The sequence below is a fragment of the Dama dama genome, chromosome 26 (assembly GCF_033118175.1).
Source record: "Dama dama isolate Ldn47 chromosome 26, ASM3311817v1, whole genome shotgun sequence".
Taxonomy (NCBI): domain Eukaryota; kingdom Metazoa; phylum Chordata; class Mammalia; order Artiodactyla; family Cervidae; genus Dama; species Dama dama.
This window is the reverse complement of record NC_083706.1, coordinates 20319764-20343764: the sequence shown is the minus strand read 5'-3', so window position 1 is coordinate 20343764 and position 24001 is coordinate 20319764.

The following is a 24001-nucleotide window of genomic DNA, read 5'->3' as shown; positions in this document are numbered from 1 at the left end:
ACCAGAGCTCTATCTGTTCATTAATATAGCCTCTGTGAGTTCCCTGTTTTGATGTCAATTCCTGTCTAGATTAACATCAGGAGTAGAGAATTGCTTTCATAGCTGAATCAAAATGTCTGAACATTGTCATGGGAAGGAAGAGGCTGAAATGTTTATTTATATAGATGATAAAGAAAATTACTGAAGGGAACTATAGAAAGTATGGGACATTACTATTAAGAGCCAAGCATGGAAGACTCATTAGAAGTCTGCATTGGAAGACTCAAATGTTAAAATTGAAGAAAAAGAGGTTTTAGATTATGGTAACATATTAATTCCATACTTCCCAAAGAAATCAGTTCATCTTCTAAAATGAGTGAATCTTACATATGTAAAAATGACCTAGCACTTATTGGTATAGTTTAGAAAATGCGTCCAGGTAGAGTACATTTTCTCTTTCATTTACAAGATAGTAGGCTAATCTAGACTCTGCCCCTCCTCCAACCCGGCATGCTTTTGCCTTGGGGGTCTTTGAATCAGCTATTTTGTCAGCTTGGAATCTTCATACTACAGATAATTAAAAGAACACTCTTTATACCATGGAATATTACTCAGCCATTAAAAAGAACTCATTTGAATCAGTTCTAATGAGATGGATGAAACTGGAGCCCATTATACAGAGTGAAGTAAGCCAGAAAGATAAAGAACATTACAGCATACTAACACATATATATGGAATTTAGAAAGCTGGTAATGATAACCTTATATGCAAAACAGAAAAAGAGACACAGATGTACAGAACAGACTTTTGGACTCTGTGGGAGAAGGCAAGGGTGGGATGTTTCAAAAGAACAGCATCGAAACATGTATATTATCGAGGGTGAAACAGATCACCAGCCCAGGCTGGATGCATGAGACAAGTGCTCGGGCCTGGTGCACTGGGAAGACCCAGAGGAATCGGGTGGAGAGGGAGGTGGGAGGGGGATCGGGATGGGGAATACATGTAACTCCATGGCTGAATCATGTCAATGTATGATAAAACCCACTACAGTATTGTAAAGTAATTAGCCTCCAACTAATAAAAATAAATGAAAAAAAAAAAAAGAACACTCTTCTTCCAGGTATGTGCCCAGATCTCTCTTTTCAGTGGAGTCTACCCTGACCATTCTAACTTGAAATTGAACTTACACCGTGCTACTGCCTCTTTTGGTCCTTCCTCTTGCAGATCCCTCTTTATCCTGATCTAGTTTTCTCTTTTCATCACACAACATATTCAAATATACTGTAAAATTTACATATTTATGACACATCTGTTGTTTATTTTCCTGTAAAGGATTATAAGCTCTAAGGTGGAAAGGATCTTAGTTTTGTTCACTGCCGTATCTCAAGCACGTAGAATGGTGCTTGATGGATGTTCACTGGGTATGTGTTGGATGGCTGGATGCAAGAGAAAGCTCTGCGAGGCCAGGTGCTATTTCCCTTCAACTCCTTTCTGCAATCACAGAAACCATTAATAACACAGTCCTGAACTTTTATTGTGGAATAAATAAATGAAAAACCATGTGCAGTTGTTTTGCTTTTTTAAGAAACATTTATTTGTTTATTTTTGGCTGCGCTGCTTCTTAACTGCTGCTTGGGCTTTCTCTAACTGGGGTGCACCCGGGAGGGGGGCGTCTCTGGTCGTGGCGCTCAGGCTTCTCACCGGGGCAGTGTCTCTGGTTGCGGCTCTGAAGCTTGTGGGCTCAGTAGTGTGGTGCAAGGGCTTAGTTGTCCCAAGACATGTGGGATCTTCCCAGACCAGAATCCAACCCATGTCCCCTGCATCGGCCAGCAGATTCTTAACCACTAGACCACCAAGGAAGTCCCATTTTGCCTTTATATGCTGGAAATGCAGAGCATGCTGAGAAGGCTGGCCGCCCTAAGGCCGGTGAATGATATAGCCTCAATAGCATAGCAGGTTTCAGGAAACAGTTCCAGTGTGCAGGTGACTCACTCTTCGGTAACAGCCTAGAACACACACGTCTGTTCCACTCTTAACTTATTCTTTATCTGAAGCCAAGCACTTAATTTGCTTTGAGTTCACAGTGCTTCACCTCTCATTCTTGTGAACATTCAGAGGGAGCAGTTGCATCTTTAATATACTTTTATCCTATGGCAGATTATGTAGATCAGAAGACAGTTTATCCTGCTTCTAGGTCAGACTTGGCGGGGGTGATTTCGCATATATTATTGAACACACGTTAAACACTTTCATGTGGTTTCCCCGATGACTCAGATGGTGAAGAGTCTGTCTGCAATGCAGGAGACCTGAGTTTGATCACAAGATTGGGAGGATCCCCAGAGAAAGGCATGGCTTCCCACTCCAATATATTTTTGCCTGGAGAATTCCATGGACAGAAGAGCATGGTGGGCTACAGTCTATGGAGTCACAAAGAGTCAAATATAACTGAGAAAGTAATACGCACACAACCCTCTTTCATACTTTTAAGAAAAGCATCAGAAAACCTTGGTGTGTCGAGCACACATGAGAATAGAAGGAAGACATTTCTGGGAATAGTAAGGTTGCAAACCTATCTTTCTTTTTTGGTAGAAAAAAAAAGGTTTTGCCTTGAATGAACCTGAAGCATCTATTAGAGTTCCATGATACTCGGGCTGATGATAGCACCCCGTGGGCTTGAGCAACGGTCATTTAAAAAATTAGCTATTAAAGGATGGAAGGACTCTGGTGACTTTCCATCTGAGGATGAAGAAGGAGTTCTTACGATATATGTTTTTTTCTAAGTGTACATGCTACAGGTAACATTTTAAAATAAAATTTAAAAAAGTTTCTCATAAGCTTGCTCTAATTTGTTGTGTTGTTTTCTCTGAACTCTAGTTCTGCAACAACAATGATTTGGTGAGAAACAGAAGAGGAAATGGGTGGTTTTGATGCCTGAGTTCCACCATCATCCTAGGCTTGAATGAGTTTCATTTTACAGCAGTGCCAACTCTCTAGAGAAGTTGAGGTAAACTTGAGGTTAGCCAGCTCCATAATGAGGAAGTAGAGTCCAATAAATGCCATTCCTCCTCTAGACTCTGACTCTTAGCCCTTCTCTTGTAACTACTAGCACTTCTTTCCTTCTGCTGCCTACCTCTTATGAAAGACAGACATCCACAGAATTCATATCTTCTCCCATAGACAAGTGATCCCAACCATATCCACCTTTATGTATCATCTAGGTCTCAGACTTAAAACCAATCTCCCTTATAAGATCTGTCCAGAAAATCTGTTTCAGCTGTTAGACACCCACATTTTTCTCAATCAGGGTTCTGAGCACCAATTTCTACCTCTCTTTTCCTATTCCCTAAATTCACTGAATTTTCTAAGATCACACATCCATTTCCACTGACATTCTGTCCTGTTAGCCAAGGTCCTCAGGGAATCTAGACACAGGTTGGGGGTGGGGGGGGAACTCCACTTATGAATGATCAGTGTTTTAGAGTCTCTGTTCTTCATATATCACTGAAAACTGGGTGATGGATTTGCAATCCTCCTGGCATTTATCTGTCATTCTTAATAGAATCACTGCATTCCTTCCATATGTTCAGTATTACCCTTCCTTCATTTCATTTTGATCCTTCTTCATGTGCTGTGACTGAGTCTCTAGTGACTTTCAATGGAATAGTGAGCACCTCACTGAAAACTCCACCCTGAGCACCAAGCTCCTCAATGAAACTGTATCATCTGTACTAATGAAAATCATAGTACATGGGTGTTAAGTCACCTCAGTTGTTTCCAGCTCTTTGTGACCCTGTGGACTGTGGCCCACTAGGCTTCTCTGTCCATGGGATTCTCTAGGCAAGAATACTAAAGTTAGTTTCCATATCCTCCTCCAGGAGATCTTCCTGACCAGGGGATCAAACCTGCACCCTTCATGTCTTTTGTGTTGGCAGGTGGGTTCTTTACCACTAAAGCCACCACTAAAGTTCTGAAATCAAGGTTCTGGATAGAAACATCATATCTCCAAGCTCTCTCTCTCTTTCTCTCTTGTCCTCAAGACACCAAAATTTCAATTTAACCTACTTGCTCATTTCAGTCATTTTTAAAATCACCTTGTGCCTGAGGATGAGGACGAGTATGAGGCTCTCAGAAACTTTATCTCCTTGTAGTAGGTACAACAGTGTCCCCTCCATGTTCATGCCTACCTGGAACCTCAAAATGTGACCTTATTTGGAAATAGGGTTATTGCAGAGGTAATTAGTTAAGAGTCAAGATGAAATTAAACTGCATTAGGGTAGTCCTCAAGTCCAATGAGTATCCTTGTAAGAGACAAAAAAAGACCCACAGAGACACAGAGAAAAAGATGATGCAAACATGGAGGCAGATGGGAGCGATGTATCTATGAGCCGAGGGACACCAAGGGTTGCCTACAACCACCGTGACTTCCAGAACGAAGCAAATCCTGGAAGGGAATGACACCTTGATTTCAGACTCCTGGATTCCAGAACTGAAAACTGGTAGCTTACAACATTATATTATTTGGTAAATTAGTAAGCCCTCTTTAAATGCCATTAATCTTTATTATAATCCTGATTATACCAGCCTACTTTTTAAAAAATTAATTACTTGATTTTTAATAGCCTTTGTTTTGTTTGTTTGTGTCTTTTTTTCTGACTGCTTCATGCGGTGTGTGGGGATCTTAGTTCCCTAACCAGGGTTTGAACCCATGCCCCTGCAGTGGAAGCATGAACTGCCGGGGGAGTCCCATATCAGCCTACCTTTAGAAACTATTGAATAAATTGACAGACATGCCTTTGAAGTATGATTTTAAGATGGTTACCCTTTTATTCAGAAAGAAACCAATTCCCCCCTTTATTTTACTGAAAAAAGTATTTTATTTAAAAATAAATTTCTGTTGTTGTAAGCCACCAGTTTGCAATAATCTGTTATGGCAACTATGGGTGATTTGTTAATTCTCAACCTTCTTTCCTCCTCTCTGTATCTGTTCAACCTACTCTGTCCCTCTTCTTCTTTTGTTTCCACTTTGCTCTGAGTGTTTCTGGAATATTATCCCTATAGTTGAAACCACATTTAAAAAGATGTGCAAACAGCATCTAGAGAAGATTGAAGAATCTGAATACGTGGGAACGTTAAGAGAGAAATGCAAGGTGCTTGTATGTTTTAGAAAAGTTATTGCAGTGTGAAAGCAGAAGTTGCAATCTTATATGTTTTAACTTAGGTATTTAAACAATTTGCAAACTCTAAAATGACACATGTTAGTTATTATTATTATTGATCCACAATGCCATGTTAGAAACCAAAAAGATTTGATATTAAAACTATCACAGGAAGTTTTTTACACAGTTTTGTTTTGTTTTTTTTTTTTCATCAGTGAAGTAAGCTTTCCCAAGAAATCATGAAATATCCTTGCTGGAGGCACTTAAATCGAGATGAGACAGACATTGCCAGATAATCTGTAAATGTCTTAGATATTAACTAGTTGAGTAATCTTTGGTAGCTGATCTACCCTCTTTGAATCTGTGTCCGAATATGGAGAATAAAATATAAACATCTGTCAGTTGGAGTGGTTTCTGTGAGGATATAAAGTGCCTTCTGAGCTAGAAAGCAAAATACAAACCAAAGGCACTAAAGTTGCCGTTTACTCTAAAATTAAATGATTCTTCACAACCTCTCTTTCTCAGCTTCTCAGGGACTACCATCACTGCCTGCTGCCTTTATTGCTAAGAACACAGAGGAGATTCTTGGAATCTCTGTGGGGTCTTTATTAATGCCTCAGTAATGCCTGCTATCCTGACCAGAACAACTTCATTGAGGGTTCTTCAGGTGACCATTCTGTATGCTTGATTCTGTAGACACCACAATTGGTATTTTTGTCGGTCTCTGGGCTGGGGTACTCTGAACTAGCCTTCTTTCATAATTGGCTTTTTGTAGTTCGGCTTTTCTCACATTTTAAAAAATGATAAGCCAATTCAACATTATTCTTCTTATCACTTTGCCATTGTTGAATATGTTGTCTAGGTTAGTAAAGGCTGTTGTTTTGACATTTTTTTGTGTGTAGTATCTTCATTTTTTTATGTTTGAAGGTATTCTTCATTTGGCCTGGCCTTAATTAATGGACACTTGAAGGTGCTCTATGATTTGTTTCTATAGTTCTCTAAATTAGTGGGCTTTTTCCTTTTATCTTTTTCAGATTTTGTGACTAATGCCTAAACAAAATCTTTATGACCACATAAAAGTACCTTCTTTCATAATATATTATAAAAATTGAAGGAGATAAAATAGGCCTACTTTACATTTATGTTTAAGTCGACATATTTTCAAACTAAGGGACCAGATGTCTTTTCTTTATTAACATTGAACTCATTCTATCAATTCAACTTTTTGAATAGAAATTCCTAATAAGAGACTCTATAACACCTAATAATTAACCTCTGAGGGACCCGTATGCCTACTCTTCAGAAATAGAAACTTCGTAATGCTCCTTTCTATCATTCTCCTGCAAAAAGGAGGTCTTTCACATTTCAAATATTAGTTTTTGCTGCTTCTACACATGGCAAATTAATTTGGCTTTTATAATGAGGTGGAATGTTTCAAATCTAAATTAACACCTTTGGCTTTACTTTGTGAGAAGACCTGCTCATTACTCTCCAGTAACTTAATGGCTGTGCAATTCTATGAACCAAAATAGTGTAATGTAATCTGACATTTATGACTTCCACATAATATCAACTGCTAAAGTTTGAAAAAAGGTTTCTATTCAGAAAAAAACTCAAACTAATAAGCATGCGTCCAATATTAAAATCGGGTCAGAGATCCTTCTCACTTTCATTACATATAATTTATGCCACTTGAATGTAGTTTAATAAGGTCATAAAAATGCCAGTTGTGGTATCTCATAATACTTTTTATAAACTGGTTTTACAGTCTCTCCTTTGTTTCAAAGTTCAAAGTGACAATTGAAATGCACAGGTTGCTTAGGAGTGCTTGAAGTTTCTCCTGGAAAAATTGGTGAATATATAAATCACTTATATGTGTACATATATTTATGAATGATACATAGCATTTATGAATATTTATGTAGCTTATGCTTATAGCTAAGTTTTAAATGCTATTTATTGAAGATCTGTGTTTAAAATGTAAACCTGTTTTCCAAAATCTTCATAGTTTACTAAGACATTCTTTTCTTCCAGGTGCATTTAAGTTGGACACTCTCAATTAAAAGGAAAAAAATAAAAGCTATTTTTGTATTATTGCTCTGGCCCTGCCCTTTTGTTAAGTTGAAATAAAAACTTCCCAATGCTTAGTCCTCCCTTGGTCAACGTCAAACAATACCCTGAGCTGCCCTTACAATGGCGGCATTGTCAGCGCTCCATGACTTCATTCATTTGCTGACCATTGCTTTACTTCCTGGCTGAGGTAAATAGGGCTTTGCGAGCACTTCCCCTAAGTCATTTCAGAGGAGATAAATTAAATAATGATTGCAATGTAATATTGTGATAGTGCTAAAATATTTCCTTCACATTTCAACTTTGAGCACAAGTTTCCAATAATATATAATTTTTCATTTGCTAGCTCAAACTTTGGGCTTTATTAAATTCTACAGCTGCACTCAGTATTTATGCCTTTGGTGACCAACCCTGATATATTATAATAATATGGACTTAAGACTTTTATATAAGAATATAAAAATGTTTCAAAAATCACTATTGACTCAAACATGGGTATTCAACGCAATTTGCTTAATCATCAATTGAACAAAAGCATGAGAAATATTTTAATTTTTGAGCCAATATTAAAACTGGTGTTCATACAGCTTGCTCCATCCACCTGAAGTGTTTTTTATAGATTTATTCCTATTTTCAGGTAAGAGAGCTATTCTGAAAGACCCCAATAAGAGGATCCTATTCATTGTTCAACCACACTAGAGATTTCAGTGAAGCTGATACTCAATGACAGTAGAGATATTCCTTAGGAATGTTTATCTTAGTCTGTTAAAAACAAAAACAGCAAAACAGTACAGCATTTGTATCGCTTTTGACAGAGAGAGAAACACAAGTGTTGAAGACAGGGCTGAGTTTAGTTCATTTATTTTGTTTATTACCTGTTGTGACCTTGGACATGCAACTGAAGCTCTTTGAGTGTCCCCATCTGTGAAATGGAAATAATTACAGCATTCTATAAGATTAGCATCAGAACAAGATGCATATTAGATGAACACTAGAATATATATCACAAAAGAATATTCTTAACATCATCCTTTTCATTATTATTAAAGGGAAGTGCACATGACAGATCAAGTGATGGAGGTGGTTTGCTCCTGCTTTCTGCAGGATTCAATGAAGACTCTGTCTTCTCAAGTCACATACTCTGACTTATTGAATATAGCAGTGCTTCTGGAAAGGGCCCACTCTGGCATAGATGGGGACCAGGACCAAAGATGACTAGGGGTATTTATCAGGAAATTGCTAGAATTCAGGGGCAGTAGGGCAGAAGAACTGGATTTTGGAAGGACAGCAACTGGGTAATGCTGGTTTCCGGGCAGGATCAGTGCTATAAGCTACACGTTGTCACCAGATAGAGCAAGAATCAGTGTTTTCACTGGTCCAGTTATTCTAAAAAGAGCCTTCTCCTCCATTCCCAATCCTGTGCCCTCAAGTCTGGATTTAAGACACAGTTCTGATTTCACAGCAGCACAGGTCTTGAACTTGAAAGGGTGGAACACACTCTCACCAACTTCATATAAACTTTTGTTTGGGAACACCTCCTTAGTTTACAATAGTCAGGTACTCTCCTGGTGGGAAATTCAGAAAGAAACCTAGTAAATTTTCATGGGAAAATACACTTTGAGTTATTAGATGAAACCAGGACCAATAAGTATGTAAAATATATGATGTGTATTAAATACAAACCATTCGTTCCTGCAAATCCTATAATTTAAGTGGCATTTTCACTTTTTCCTTCAGAAATAATTTTGCATCTTTCAGATATGGCTTTCTTCTTCACAAAATAATCTCCACACTTGAAGTCATCATGGTCACCCATGTTTTATTATTCATTTTACTTCTCCTTCTCCCTCACTCCAAGGGACACTAGAGAAAAGGAAACCTTGGTTTGAATCCCACTTGATACCATGTTACCTGAGTCTTGATCCTCACAGAATCAGGATGATAACCCACCATTACCACCACCACGCTGAGTTGCCAGGCAACATCCTCAGAATGATTTTCAAAGTTTACACTTGGAAGCAGAAACACCACTATCAAGACCCAACCTTAGCAATATCATTAAAGGTCCTCTACCATATTATTATGTAACTTTTGAAGGATCAGAGCATATGCAACACTCAAAGAGGAAAAGTTAGGCTTCCTGGTGGTCCAGTGGGTAAGACTCTGTGCTTCCACTGTAGCCGGTGCAGGTTTGATCCCTGGTCAGAGAACTAAGATCCCATATGCTGTATGGTGTGGCCAAAAAAGAAAAAGAAAGGAAAAGTTATTAGGTGTATATGATGAAGGTTAAATTGGACAAAGTCATTGTGCGTATTGAATAGACAGGATTGCAGTAAAGCTGAATCTGTGGCCCAGACACGGTCCTTAGAAATTTACTCTGCATGGCAAAAACTCAACAACAAGGAAACAACTCTGAGTAGTGACCAGTGAAATAGTCTCTTGCTGCTTTTAATCAGATCTTGGTGCCTGTTGCAACTTCCTCATAGACTAGGAGACTCTGAAGACTTAGGGTTTTGATGTGAAAATTATCTGACATCCTTGTCAGTAATTTCCAGTCCTGTCCTATTCCTTCAGTCATTCCAAGGTTCGTGTGTAAAGATGTGTCAAGAACCTAAACAGCATACCAAATATTGATATCCTAGGCATTCTCTAGTTCCAAACATCACTATGCTAAAGACAAAAATTTTGAGATAGAATCATAGACTTTATCTCAGAAATCAGAAACTTGACAGAAAATAGGTTTTTCCCTGTTTGAAAGTGAAAGGGAAAGTTGCTCAGTTGGGTCCGACTCTTTGTGACCCCATGGATTATACAGTCCATGGAATTCTCTAGGCCAGAATACTGGAGTGGTTTCACTTCTCCAGAGAATCTTCCCAACCCAGGGATTGAACCCTGGTTTCCTGCATTACAGGCAGATTCTTTACCAGCTGAGCCACACTGTATACCAAATAGATTTTTCTTTATCTGGGTGTTTGAGAGTCTCTTTATGTACCCATTTCATAACGGGAACATAATTTCTGTAAGAACAGAAATTAGAGCTACTCTGGCGAAATCTTATTACCATGAATTTGATTCATTTAAAAGACTTCCCAGGTGGCTCAGTGGTAAAGAATCTGCCTGCAATGCAGGAGATGCAAGAGACATGAGTTCGATCCCTAGGATGGGAAGATCCTCTGGAGGAGGAAATGGCAGCCCACTTCAGTCTTCTTGCCTGGGAAATCCCATGGACAGAGGAGCCTGGTGGGCTATAGTCCATGGGGTTGCAAAGAGTCGGATGTGACTGAGTGACTGAGAACACATATACACACACACATTAATTCATTTATCTTTGGAGGATAGTATACTGCAATGTAAATTGCCCTGGATTTAGAATCAAGGACATGTGAGTCAAATTTGAGTTTTAACTCTTCAGTTAACTCTTTAGTTCAGTTCAGTCACTCAGTCGTATCCAACTCTTTGGGACCCCATGAATCACAGCATGCCAGGCTTCCCTGTCCATCACCAACTCCGGAGTCTACTCAAACCCATGTCCGTCGAGTCGGTGATGCCATTCAACCATCTTCATCCTCTGTCATCCCCTTCTCATCCTGCCCCCAACCCCTCCCAGCATCAGGGTCTTTTCCAATGAGTCAACTCTTCACATGAGGTGGCCAAAGTATTGGAGTTTCAGCTTCAGCATCAGTCCTTCCAATGAACACCCAGGTCTGATCTCCTTCAGGATGGACTGGTTGGATCTTCTTGCAGTCCAAGGGACTCTTCTCCAACACCATAGTTCAAACCATAAAATTTTTGGCGCTCAGGTTTCTTCACAGTCCAACTCTCACATCCATAATTGACCACTGGAAAAACCATAGCCTTGACCAGATGGAACTTTGTTGGCAAAGTAATGTCTCTGTTTTTTAATATGCTATCTAGGTTGGTCATAACTTTCCTTGCAAGGAGTAAGCGTCTTTTAATTTCATGGCTGCAATCACCATCTGCAGTGATTTTGGAGCCCAGAAAAATAAAGTCTGACGCTGTTTCCACTGTTTCCCCCTCTATTTCCCATGAAGTGATGGGACCAGATGCCATGATCTTAGTTTTCTGAATGTTGAGCTTTAAGCCAACTTTTTCACTCTCCTCTTTCACTTTCATCAAGAGGCTTTTTAGTTCCTCTTCACTTTCTGCCATAAGGGTGGTGTCATCTACATATCTGAGGTTATTGATATTTCTCCCGGCAATCTGAATTCCAGCTTGTGATTCTTCCAGTCCAGCGTTTCTCATGATGTACTCTGCATATAAGTTAAATAAGCAAGGCGACAATATACAGCCTGATGTACTCATTTTCCTATTTGGAACCAGTCTGTTGTTCCATGTCCAGTTCTAACTGTTGCTTCCTGACCTGCATACAGGTTTCTCAAGAGGCAGGTCAGGTGGTCTGGTATTCCCATCTCTTTCAGAATTTTCCACAATTTATTGTGATCCACACAGTCGAAGGCTTTGGCATAGTCAATAAAGCAGAAGTGGATGTTTTTCTGGAACTTTCTTGCTTTTTCGATGATCCAGGAGATGTTGGCAATTTGGTTTCTGGTTCCTCTGCCTTTTCTAAAACCAGTTTGAACATCTGGAAGTTCTCAGTTCATGTATTGCTGAAGCCTAGCTTGGAGAACTTTGAGCATTACTTTACTAGCGTGTGAGATGAGTGCAATTGTGTGGTAGTTTGAGCATTCTTTGGGATTGCCTTTCTCAGAGATTGGAATGAAAACTGACCTTTTCCAGTCCTGTGGTCACTGCTGAGTTTTCCAAATTTGCTGGCATATTGAGTGCAGCACTTTCACAGCATCATCTTTCGGGATTTGAAATTGCTCACCTGGAATTCCATCACATCTACTAGCTTTGTTCGTAGTGATACTTTCTAAGGCCCACTTGACTTCACATTCCAGGATGTCTGGCTGTAGGTGAGTGATCACACCATTGTGATTATCTGGGTCATGAAGATCTTTCTTGTACAGTTCTTCTGTGTATTCTTGTCACCTCTTCTTAATATCTTCTGCTTCTGTTAGGTCTGTACCATTTCTGTCCTTTATCAAACCCATCTTTGTGTGAAATATCTCCTTGGTATCTCTAATTTTCTTGAAGAGATCTCTAGTCTTTCCCATTCTGTCGTTTTCCTCTATTTCTTTGCATTGATCACTGAGGAAGCCTTTCTTATTTCTCCTTGCTATTCTCGGGAACTCTGCATTCAAATGGGAATATCTTTCCTTTTCTCCTTTGCTTTTCACTTCTCTTCTTCTCACAGCTATTTGTAAGGCCCTCAGGCAACCATTTTGCCTTTTTGCATTTCTTTTCCATGGGGATGATCTTAATCCCTGTCTCCTGTACAATGTCATGAACCTTCGTCCATAGTTCATCAGGCTCTCTGTCTATCAGATCTAGTCCCTTAAATCTATTTCTCACTTCCACTGTATAGTCCTAAGGGGTTTGATTTAGGTCATACCTGAATGGTCTAGTGATTTTCCCTACTTTCTTCAATTTAAGTCTGAATTTGGCAATAAGGAGTTCATGATCTGAGCCACAGTCAGCTCCCGGTCTTGTTTTTGCTGACTGTATAGATCTTCTCCATCTTTGGCTGCAAAGAATATAATCAATCTGATTTTGGTGTTGACCATCTGGTGATGTCCATGTGTAGAGTCTTCTCTTGTGTTGTTGGCAGAGGGTATTTGCTATGACCAGTGCATTCTCTTGGCAAAACTCTATTAGCCTTTGCCCTGCTTCATTCCGTACTCCAAGGTCAAATTTGCCTGTTACTCCAGGTGTTTCTTGACTTCCTACTTTTGCATTCCAGTCCCCTATAATGAAAAGGACATCTTTTTTCGGTGTTAGTTCTAAAAGGTCTTGTGGGTCTTCATAGAACTGTTCAACTTCAGCTTCTTCAGCATTACTAGTTGGGGCATAGGCTTGGATTACCATGATATTGAATGGTTTGCCTTGGAAACGAACAGAGATCATTCTGCCATTTTTGAGATTGCATCCAAGTACTGCATTTCGGACTCTTTTGTTGACCATGACGGCTACTTCATTTCTTCTAAGGGATTCCTGCCCACAGTAGAAGATATAATGGTCATCTGAGTTAAATTCACCCATTCCAGTCCATTTTAGTTCGCTGATTCCTAGAATGTCGACATTCACTCTTGCCATGTACTGTTTGATCACTTCCAATTCACCTTCATTCATGGACCTAACATTCCAGGCTCCTATGCAATATTGCTCTTTACAGCATCTGACCTTGCTTCTATCACCAGTCCCATCCACAACTGGGTATTGTTTTGCTTTGGCTCCATCCCTTCTTTCTTTCTGGAGTTATTTCTCCACTGATCTCCAGTAGCATATTGGGCACCTACTGACCTTTAACTCTTGCTAGGTAGTAATTCCACATGACAATGAAAGAACAGCCCATGACCTACTATGGGATGATGTATATAAGGCATCCAGTGGAGCCACTGGTTCAGAGTGGATTTTCAACAATCCATAACCACTGACCCCTGTTATTTAGAGGAGCTGAAACGCTAAGTGTTTCTTGTCTGGTGCAGGGAAGAGTCTTGTCCTAGCTTCTTCCTCACACAAGTTGATTTTTCCAGTCACCAAACATCTTTAAGTTAATTGTGAAAGTATTTAAAACCTAGATCTTTTAAAAATCCATTCTAAGAATTCTCAGAGGGCTTGAAATCCCAAGCACTGATAGAGGGTCTCATACCCAAATATTTTTCTTCAGTTGTTAGAGATTTGACTGTCCTATAATATTCTGGGGGGAAAAAGAAAAAAAAAATTGTTAAGACCCAATCATGGGAAAATGACATAGATAGTTAATCTAATCTGTTTTTCTTCCCTACAGGAAATATTGATACAATGTTCATTCTTTCTTACATAAGATAACTCTCTGTCTTTAAAATTTTTCCAATTGTTTGAAGTCAAACTGAAAGTAGGCAGGAAAAAGACATTATCTGATATATCTGAGCTTGAATTTGAAAAGCTATCTTGAAATATATGTTTATACAATGATTTAGAATAACACAAAATTTTCCAGTTGACTTTCCCTTAAAGATAACAGAACATGTGTTTATATTTGTTGGTGCTATGAATTACTCTCAGATAATACCCACTTGATTCAAATGCCTATAAAACACAGCGGTCAGCCATAGCAAAAGGAGTTTAATGCCTTTAACAAATGGATGAACAGTGTCACAACTTCAGTGACAGTCTCATGAGAACTGAGCGTCTCTTGTTAAGTCATGGAGTCATAATGGACAATATACTTTTAGGTAGAATTTGGCATCATAGTCTTTTTCTATTCTCTATTTGGAATATCTGTGCCTTGTGGAAGTGAAATGCACTGTGGTTCTGTAAGCTTAAGGCCTAATAGTAACGTGGTAGGCTATCTACAAAGATAGTCACCAACCTTCTACCAGTGTCTAGGCAGGCCATGCCCCCTTTCTCTCTCCTTGCATCTGAGCTGGTCTTGATCAAAAGAATGCAGAAAAAGTGATTCTGTACTACCGTTGGGCCTAGATTTTAAGAGGCCTGGTGGCTTTTACTTTACTTGCTTGGAAGCCTACCATCCTGTAAGAATTTTGGCTTCTCAGAGGATAATGAGAAATGATGTAGAGAGAGAGAGGGTATGTAGAGGAGCTATGAAGCACCCCAACCCCCAAAAACCAGTGCCAGAGTCCCAGATGCGATAGTGAGGCATACTGGCTGTTCCAGCCTAGATAACCTCCAAAGTACATGTTGCAGCATGGAGCAGAAGAAGCACTAAGTGAGCTCAGTCAGCCTACAGAAAGGGACTTTTTTTTTTTTCAGTTGCTAAGTTTTGGTGTTATTTGTTATACAGAAAAAGAACAGAGGAGGTACCTCACCATCAAAATCAGAGAAGGGAAGGTCGCAATTCTTAAACTGGAACTTCGTAAATTGCAGCCTGCAGTGTAGTAGTCCTAGGAATGTCAGGCATCAATAATTCAGGCTCCTTTTTCAGAAGAAGAATCTTTTGATTGAGTTATGTTGGTCTCCTTCTCAACATGATTTGCAGTCTTACTTGAATCCCCAACTTTTGCTGCAGCAATTCCTCATGACTGTGAGATTGCCAGCCTGGGGGTCCTCCAACAACAGGTCTGGTTTTCCTCAGTTAAGTTTAAAAAACAAATAGACAGCAAACATATACCACTACTGTACATTCCAACCTTGGTGTGCAAATAATTAAGCTGAAGATATGATGCCCTCTGACATGTGTGTTGGAAGAGTTTAGCAAGGATTTCGAGTCACTGAGCAAGGTAGGTTCTCACAGTGAACAATACTACACACTCTGACATGCACACACTATTTAGCATGTTTTATACCTTAGAAAAAATTGTAGGACTTGGCATCCAGTCAGGTGAGAGTTAGTGGGAATCTGAACTGAACTCATGATGTGAGGACAAAAAGGAAGGATAATAATACAAGGTTTAACAACTGTTAACACAAAGGAAGGGGGAATTCTCTGGTGGTCCAGTGATTGAGAATCTGCCTTTCGATGTAGGGGACTTGGGTTCGATCGCTGGTCTGGGGTACTAAGATTCCACATTCTGCAGGGCAACTGAGCCCACATGCCATGACTACGGGGCCTGAATCTGAGCCCTGCAACTAGAGAAGCTTGTGTGTGCCACAGTGAAGACTCAGCATGGAAAAAAATAAAAAAGAAGGATGGCGACAGATTTAAAGAGACCAACCAACAAGGGAATCTAATATTTAGATATGAAATGTATGTTTTAGAGCATGTTGCCATCTTTTTGAGGAAAGACAAGCAGATCTCCAGGAAGTTATCTTTTACTGCCGTAAAAACACCTCTGTGTTTATCCCACCCTAAACTCCTGTGATCTACAAGGACAGACACTTCCAAAAATGCTTAAAAGTGAGGATGCTCTTTAAGTGTTTTCATTGGACTGCAGGTCAGAAATAGAAATCTGGATAAGTAGAGATATAGATTTGGATTTTAGGTTGATGCAATGAAACCAAAACCAAATCAAACAAAACAAAAAACCCAAGAGGTAGTTAAAGGAGACCCATAAGGATTGTGGCTTGTACTGTATTATTCAGGGACTCTGAGAGCCCAGCAAAGCTGATCACTGCACAGTTGTCTTATGATTTCCTGCATCATCTTTTCTTGAAAAGTTTAGGTATGACTAAAATGTTTTCTTCAAAAAGCATTAGGTCCTCCAGTAGATTTCCAGAGCTTACAGCCCCTATCAGGATGCTGAAAGAATTTCTTTATTGGAAAATTTCTTTCTTGGGTTTTGTTTAGAGCTAGATACTCTGCTCAGCTCAGTCAGGGAAATGCTCATATTTGTTGGTCTATAGGCATATTTTCTGGGTGAATATTATTTTTAAAAAGTATTTTTAATTTTTTGGGCCATATCCCTCAGTGAGTAAGAACTTACTTCCCCAACCAGAGATTGAACCCATGCCCCCTGCACTGGAAGTTTGGAGTCTTAACCACTGGGCTACCAAGGAAGTCTTCATATTTTCCATTTTATTCTCACTGCTGGTGTACTGAAACATTCTATGCCATGTATGAGACAACTGAAACCCCAAATCCATCATGGTCTCCATAACCACTCCAGCTATCTCTCCCTGTCTCTTTTCTCACACTCAAACTTCTCCACAGCCTTATACAGGCACACGTTGTTTTATTGCGCTTCACTTTATCATGCTTCACAGACATTGATACTGTGCTTTTTACAGGTTCATTGAAGGTTTGTGGCAACCCTGCATCGAGCAAGTCTACTGATGACATTTATCCAAGAGTATTTACTCACTTCATGTCTCTGTCACATTTTGGTAATTCTTGCAATATTTTAAACTTTTTCATTACTACTTTATTTGCTATGGTGATCTGCGATCATTAATAGTACTGTTGTAATTGTTTTGGGACACCACAAATTGTACCCACATAAGACGATAAACTTATTTATAAATGTGCATGTTCTGACTGCTTCACTGGCTGGCTCTGTCCCACATCTCTCTCTCCTCAGGCCTCCCTGTTCCCCGAGACACAACAACTTTAAATTAGGTCAATTAATAGAATCCTATCAGTTCAGTCAGTCAGTTCAGTCACTCAGTCGTGTCTGACTCTTTGCGATCCCATGAATCTCAGCACTCCAGGCCTCCCTGTCCATCACCAACTCCCGGAGTTGACTCAAACTCATGTCCATCGAGTCAGTGATGCCATCCAACCATCTCATCCTCTGTCATCCCCTTCTCCTCCTGCCACCAATCCCTCCCAGCATCAGGGTCTTTGCCAATGAGTCAGCTCTTCACATGAAGTGGGCAAAGTATTGGAGTTTCAGCTTCAGCATCAGTCCTTCCAATGAACACCCAGGACTGATCTCCTTTAGGATGGACTGGGTGGATCTCCTTGCAGTCCAAGGGACTCTCAAGAGTCTTCTCCAACACCACAGTTCAAAAGCATCAATTCTTCTGCACTCAGCTTTCTTCACAGTCCAACTCTCACATCCATACATGACCAGTGGACTCTAATTGTTTAAGTGAAAGAGAGTCATACCTCTCTCACTTTAAATCAAAAGCTTGAAATGATTAAGCTTAGTGAGGAAGGCATGTCATTGAAAGACATAATAGGCTGAAAGTTAGGCCTTTTGCATCAAACAGTTAGCCAAGAATGCAATGCAAAATTTCTTGAAGGAAATTTAAAAAGCTGCTCCAGTGAAGATGTGAATGATAAAATAGTGAAACAGCCTTACTCTCTATGTCTAATCAATCTCCTAAGTCAATACTTCACTCTCACCCCTATGCAAATCTCTGCAGTGTAACACAATAGAAATTAACTGATTGCTTATGTAGCTGTCCACTGTGAATTGAATGGCTTTCAGAATAATGGCTCAGAGTTCAAGGTTTCCTCAATGCTGTAGACCTGCCATGTTCACCATTTACTGTCCAAGGTAACCATGCAAGTCATTAAAAAAAAAATTGAAGATTACCTGTGGCAGAATTTTATATCTGGAAATGTTGTGCATAGCAATATGTATTTTTCTGGCCAGAATTCAGTCACATGTCCCCACCTAATTTCAAAGAAGGCTGGAAAATGTAATTTAGCCATGTGCCCCAGCAAAGAAGAAAAATGGGTATTCATGATCATGAGCTTTCTCGTCCATAACAGGTCTTGTCTATCCTGTCTTCAAAGTGAATTTTACATCCATTTCTCTTTCTCCATTGCCACCAACTTAACCTGAACCACTATCCTCTCCAATCTGAAATACTCCTTAATCAGGAAACATGTACAACCCAATTGCTTATTGTCACAGGGGATCTTCAAGAACTTGGGAGTTAGGCAAATGATTTAGGCACTTGACATCCTGGAATGTGAAGTCAAGTGGGCCTTAGAAAGCATCACTATGAACAAAGCTAATGGATGTGATGGAATTCCAGGTGAGCAATTTCAAATCCCGAAAGATGATGCTGTGAAAGTGCTGCACTCAATATGCCAGCAAATTTGGAAAACTCAGCAGTGGCCACAGGACTGGAAAAGGTCAGTTTTCATTCCAATCTCTGAGAAAGGCAATCCCAAAGAATGCTCAGACCACCCCAGAATTGCACTCATCTCACACGCTAGTAAAGTAATGCTCAAAATTCTCCAAGCCAGGCTTCAGCAATACGTGAACCCTGAACTTCCAGATGCTTAAGCTGGTTTTAGAAAAGGCAGAGGAACCAGAGATCAAATTGCCAATATCCGCTGGATCATCAAAAAAGCAAGAAAGTTCCAGAAAAACATCCACTTCTGCTTTATTGACTACGCCAAAGCCTTCGACTGTGTGGATCACAATAAACTGTGGAAAATTCTGAAAGAGATGGGAATACCAGACCACCTGACTTGCCTCTTGGGAAACCTGTATGCAGGTCAGGAAGCAACAGTTAGAACTGGACATAGAACAACAGAGTGGTTCCAAATAGGAAAAGGAGTACATCAAGGCTGTATATTGTCACCCTGCTTATTTAACTTATATGCAGAGTACATCATGAGAAACGCTGGGCTGGAAGAAGCACAAGCTGGAATCGAGATTGCCGGGAGAAATATCAGTAACCTCAGATATGTAGATGACACCACCCTTATGGCAGAAAGTGAAGAAGAACTAAAGAGCCTCTTGATGAAAGTGAAAGAGGAGAGTGAAAAAGTTGGCTTACAGCTCAACATTCGGAAAACTAAGATCATGGCATCCGGTCCCATCACTTCATGGGAAATAGATGGGGAAACAGTGGAAACAGTGAGATAGTTTATTTTAGGGTGTTCCCAAATCGCTGGAGATGGTGACTGCATGAAATTAAAAGATGCTTGCTCCTTGGAAGGAAAGTTATGACCAACCTAGACAGCATATTAAAAAGCAGAGACACTAGTTTGCCAACAAAGGTCCATCTAGTCAAGGCTATGATTTTTCCAGTAGTCGTGTATGGATGTGAGAGTTGGACTATAAAGAAAGCTGAGCACTGAAGAATCGATGCTCTTGAACTCTGGTGCTGGAGAAGACTCTTGAGAGTCTCTTGGACTGCAAGGAGATCTAACCAGTCCATCCTAAAGGAAATCATTCTTGAATATTCATTGGAAGGACTGATGCTGAAGCTGAAACTCCAATACTTTGGCCACCTGATGGGAAGAGCTGACTCATTTGAAAAGACCCTGATGATGGGAACGATTGAAGGCAAGAGGAGAAGGGGACAACAGAGGATGAGATGATTGGATGGCATCACCGACTCAATGGACATGAGTTTGAGTCAACTCTGGGAGTTGGTGATGGGCAGGGAGGCCTGGCGTGCTACAGCTCATGAGGTCACAAAGAGTCAGATATGACTGAGCGAATGAACTGAACTGAACTGAACTGAACTGAAGGGACATTCAGAACTACAAATAGAAGTAAACATTGAGTTGAGTAAATGAAAAATTTGAAATCTTATCTTGTTCGTGCTTGTGCTAAGTTATTTTAGTCATGTCTGATTCTTTGTGACCCAGTGGACTGTAGCCCACCTGTCCATGGGATTCTTCAGGCAAGAATACTGGAGAAGGGAGCCATTACCTTCTCCAGGGGATCTTCCTGATCCAGGAATCAAAACTGAGTTTTCTGCTTCTCCTGCATTAGCAGGCATATTCTTTATCACTTCACCACTTGGGAAGCCCTAAAGGTTTAAGAATCTGCCTGCAATGTGAGAGGCCCAGGTTCGATAACACACAGCTGGAATATAGAAAATGAAATGAATCACCAACAATCACTGCAGCCTACCTGTACCTGCAACTGTTCAAAACAAAGATGCTAATCTTTCAGGATTCCCTCACATTTTCAGGATTCCCTCACATTTTCAGGATTCCAAACAACAAGCGCTTCCTCAGTGGCTCAGAGGTAAAGAATCTGCCTGCAATGCAGGAGACACAGGAGTGGCTGGTTCGATCCCTGATTTGGGAAGATTCCCTGGAGGAGGAATACTCCAGTACTCTTGCTTGAAAAATCTCATGGACAGAGGAGCCTAGTGGGCTATAGTCTATAGGGTTGCAAAGAGTTTGACATGACTGAGCACACACACAGAAAATAATAATAACAACAAATCAGAATAACAAAAAATTAGCAGGCTGACATTTCCACTATTAAAGCTTGCAAAGCTTTGAAAAATTCGTTCCCTTTCATAAGATCTTCATAAACCTTCTATAACACGGTCTTTGTGATTCAGAGTGTGGGCAACGCCCTGTGTGATCCATTTTTCTGACAGAATCTCTGAAGTATGTTAGCACAAGAGGAGGGCAGAGAGCGAGGTTCTAAGGTACCTTGCTGTTGTTAATCCACCCCAGCATCTGTTTGGGCGTGGCTGCCTGGTCTAAGTCTGGTCCTGCCATCTTTAGTCACTGGCTCTGATTTTTTATTCAACTCAGAGTGCTATGGCCAATGGCAGGTCGCAGGATATCATATCCGGGGGACACTCTGAACACCTTTGGGCTGAGGTGGGGATAAGTCTGACCTGCCCACCCGGCTCTTGTTCTACCGCTAGTTGTGATATGCTGGCTCCCTCTAGGACCTGTTGATCTCTTGTTCAGGGTGCTGCCTTCAGCGTTTGAGGGAATGTAACTCCATCCCTGCCAGTCTCAGTGGGTGACAATGAACTAGTCAGGTTTAATGAGAACAATGCCATTTGCAGCAACACGGATGAACCTAGAGATGATCACACTGGGTGAAGTCAGACAAAAACAAGTACCACATGATATCACTTCATGTGGATCTGAAATATGACGCAAATGAACTTATCCATGAAACAGAAACAGACTCACAGACACAAAGAACAGACTTACGGCCACCAAGGGGGAGAGAGGGCGGGAAGGATTGGGAGTTTGGGATTAGCAGATGAAGACTAGTCTACAGAAGATGGGTGAACAAGGTTCTACTGTACAGGGAACTATATTCAGTATCCTGTGATAAATGATAATGGAAAAGACTATGAAAAAGAAATATGTATAACTTTACTGTGCATCAGACACTAACACAACATTGTGAATCAACTATACTTCAATGAAGTAAATTTTAAAAAATGAACCTAGACTCTGATCTGGAAAAACTAATGGCAAAAAATAACGCCAAAGAAGTTCTGAACTGGGGGGGTGACCTTGATGAAATTTCAGATTTTACTCTGTAAAGGAGTAACTTGAGATAAAGACACTTAAGACTTAAATGCACATTTACAATGGAAAGGGGGTTACCTTTTTAATATGACAGCTATTGATCACTTAGTATGTGAATAGCCATTTAAGGATATGTAAAATCTAAGTTTTATGTAAGAGCACAATATAGAGAATAGACTCTGAAAATAGTTATGTAATAAAGTAATTTTTTGGTTATCTTTTTATAATTTGTGCTTTTTTAAATTAAAATTAAGGATAAATAATTAAAATCTTAAATAATGTGTAAGTACTGTTATGACAAAATAGTTCAAGATTTACAGGAGTAGGAAAAGAGTTGATTCTTTAGTTAGGGAGGAAAACTTTTTGCTCTTCTGGAACTTGGACACATGGTAAATAGACACCTATCTCATGATGTGTATTTGGCACAAATATATAATGAGACAATTTTTGTGTACTTATGGAACAAGGGTTTGATTAACCCCAAGGTTTATGTGGGCTTCCCTGGTGCCTCAGCGGTAAACAACCTGTCTGCCAATGCAGGAGTCTCAGGTTCAACTCCTGGATCAGGAAGATCCCCTGGAGAAAGAAATGGCAACTTACTTTAGTATTCCTGCTTGTGAAACCCCTTGGACAGAGGAACCTGGCGGGCTACAGTCCCATGGGTTGGAAGAGTCAGACACGACTTAGGGATTCAACAACAATAACAGCAATTTATATGGTAAACCTATTATGATTCCTTTTACGGTACTATAGTTTCCTTTCATGAAAATTTAGAGCATTTTTTCATTTCCCAGAGTTCTTTTTCTTGGCATCTACTGAGATGCAGAAGTTTTAGTATTTTCAGTCTACATTCAGGCTACTGACGCAAAAGGCAACGACAGTGTACTTAAATCATAGAAACCTGTTGTCCTTAGAGGGAGAAACCTCTTGTTCTCTTTCTCTCCCCGCTTTCCTCACTCTTTCCCACGACTGGGAAGGAAGTCTATATGCTCTACAGGACTAGTGAAAAGGGAACAGAACACCCATAGATTAATGGCCTGCTGTGTCCCAGACTACATGCATAATTAGCATTCCATATAACACTTCATGTAACCGTATAACATTTCATTTGATCCACACAGTAATTATTCACAAGAGAGTATTATTTTCTCTATTTTGCGGATGAAGGAACTGAAGCTTGGAAAGACTAAAGAATGGATGGAGATCACACAACTGGATGTGAACAAGCCTGTCTATCCGAAAGGTCTGTACTCTTTTTTTTTTTTAACCCATCTTTTACCTTAAAATTTTAATTTATTTTTGGCTGCACTGGGTGTTCATTGCTGCGCTTGGGCTTTCTCTAGTTGTGGTGAGCTGCAACGTGTGGGCTTCTCACTGTGGCGGCTCTCTTGCTGTGGAGCATGGGTTCTAGAGCTCTCAGGCTTCAGTGGTTGAGGCACACAGACTTAGTCACCTTGTAGCACGTGCATGCTGAATCTTCCCGGACCGGGGATCAAACTTGTGTTTCCTGCATTGGTTGATGGATCCTTAACCACTGGACGACCAGGGGAGTCTTATAGTCTTTCTTTTACATGCACATCATGTTGCAGGCAAGAAGCTCTCCCATTAGAGATGAAAACAGATAGCCACCCGCTTCAGAACAATACTGCTGACCTGTTAAGAGCTGTCTATAGTAACTATTTTCTGTTGAAGGAAATCCATCAGCAGCTCTGGGGGGAAACAGAAATTGGTGGAGAGTTGCATCTCGGTGGTGGTGTTCAGTTTTCCTGTTGCACAGGCAAGAGCAATGTTCTGTCTTCCCTTCAAGTGGCATCAAGTGACAAAATCCTAGTGTGGGAGGGCATTCGGGGGATGAGGACGTCTACTGCAGAGGATAACAGCTGTGCAGTTACCTCGCATGGACTTCCCACTTCTGACTACAGCCGGGGGGTATCCCTTCATCCCCATGAGAGCATCCAGCTGGCCAGTAACCTCATCTTCTACCCACAGACAAACTCTTATCCCACTTCTACTTTGTCATGACCACTGAAAGCCGAGTCCCCGAGCCAGAAAGCATGAACGGGTTGTTCTTTTTGACTTTTGGGAAAGTAGGGGTGGTGTAAAGAAGGCATGTGACCATTG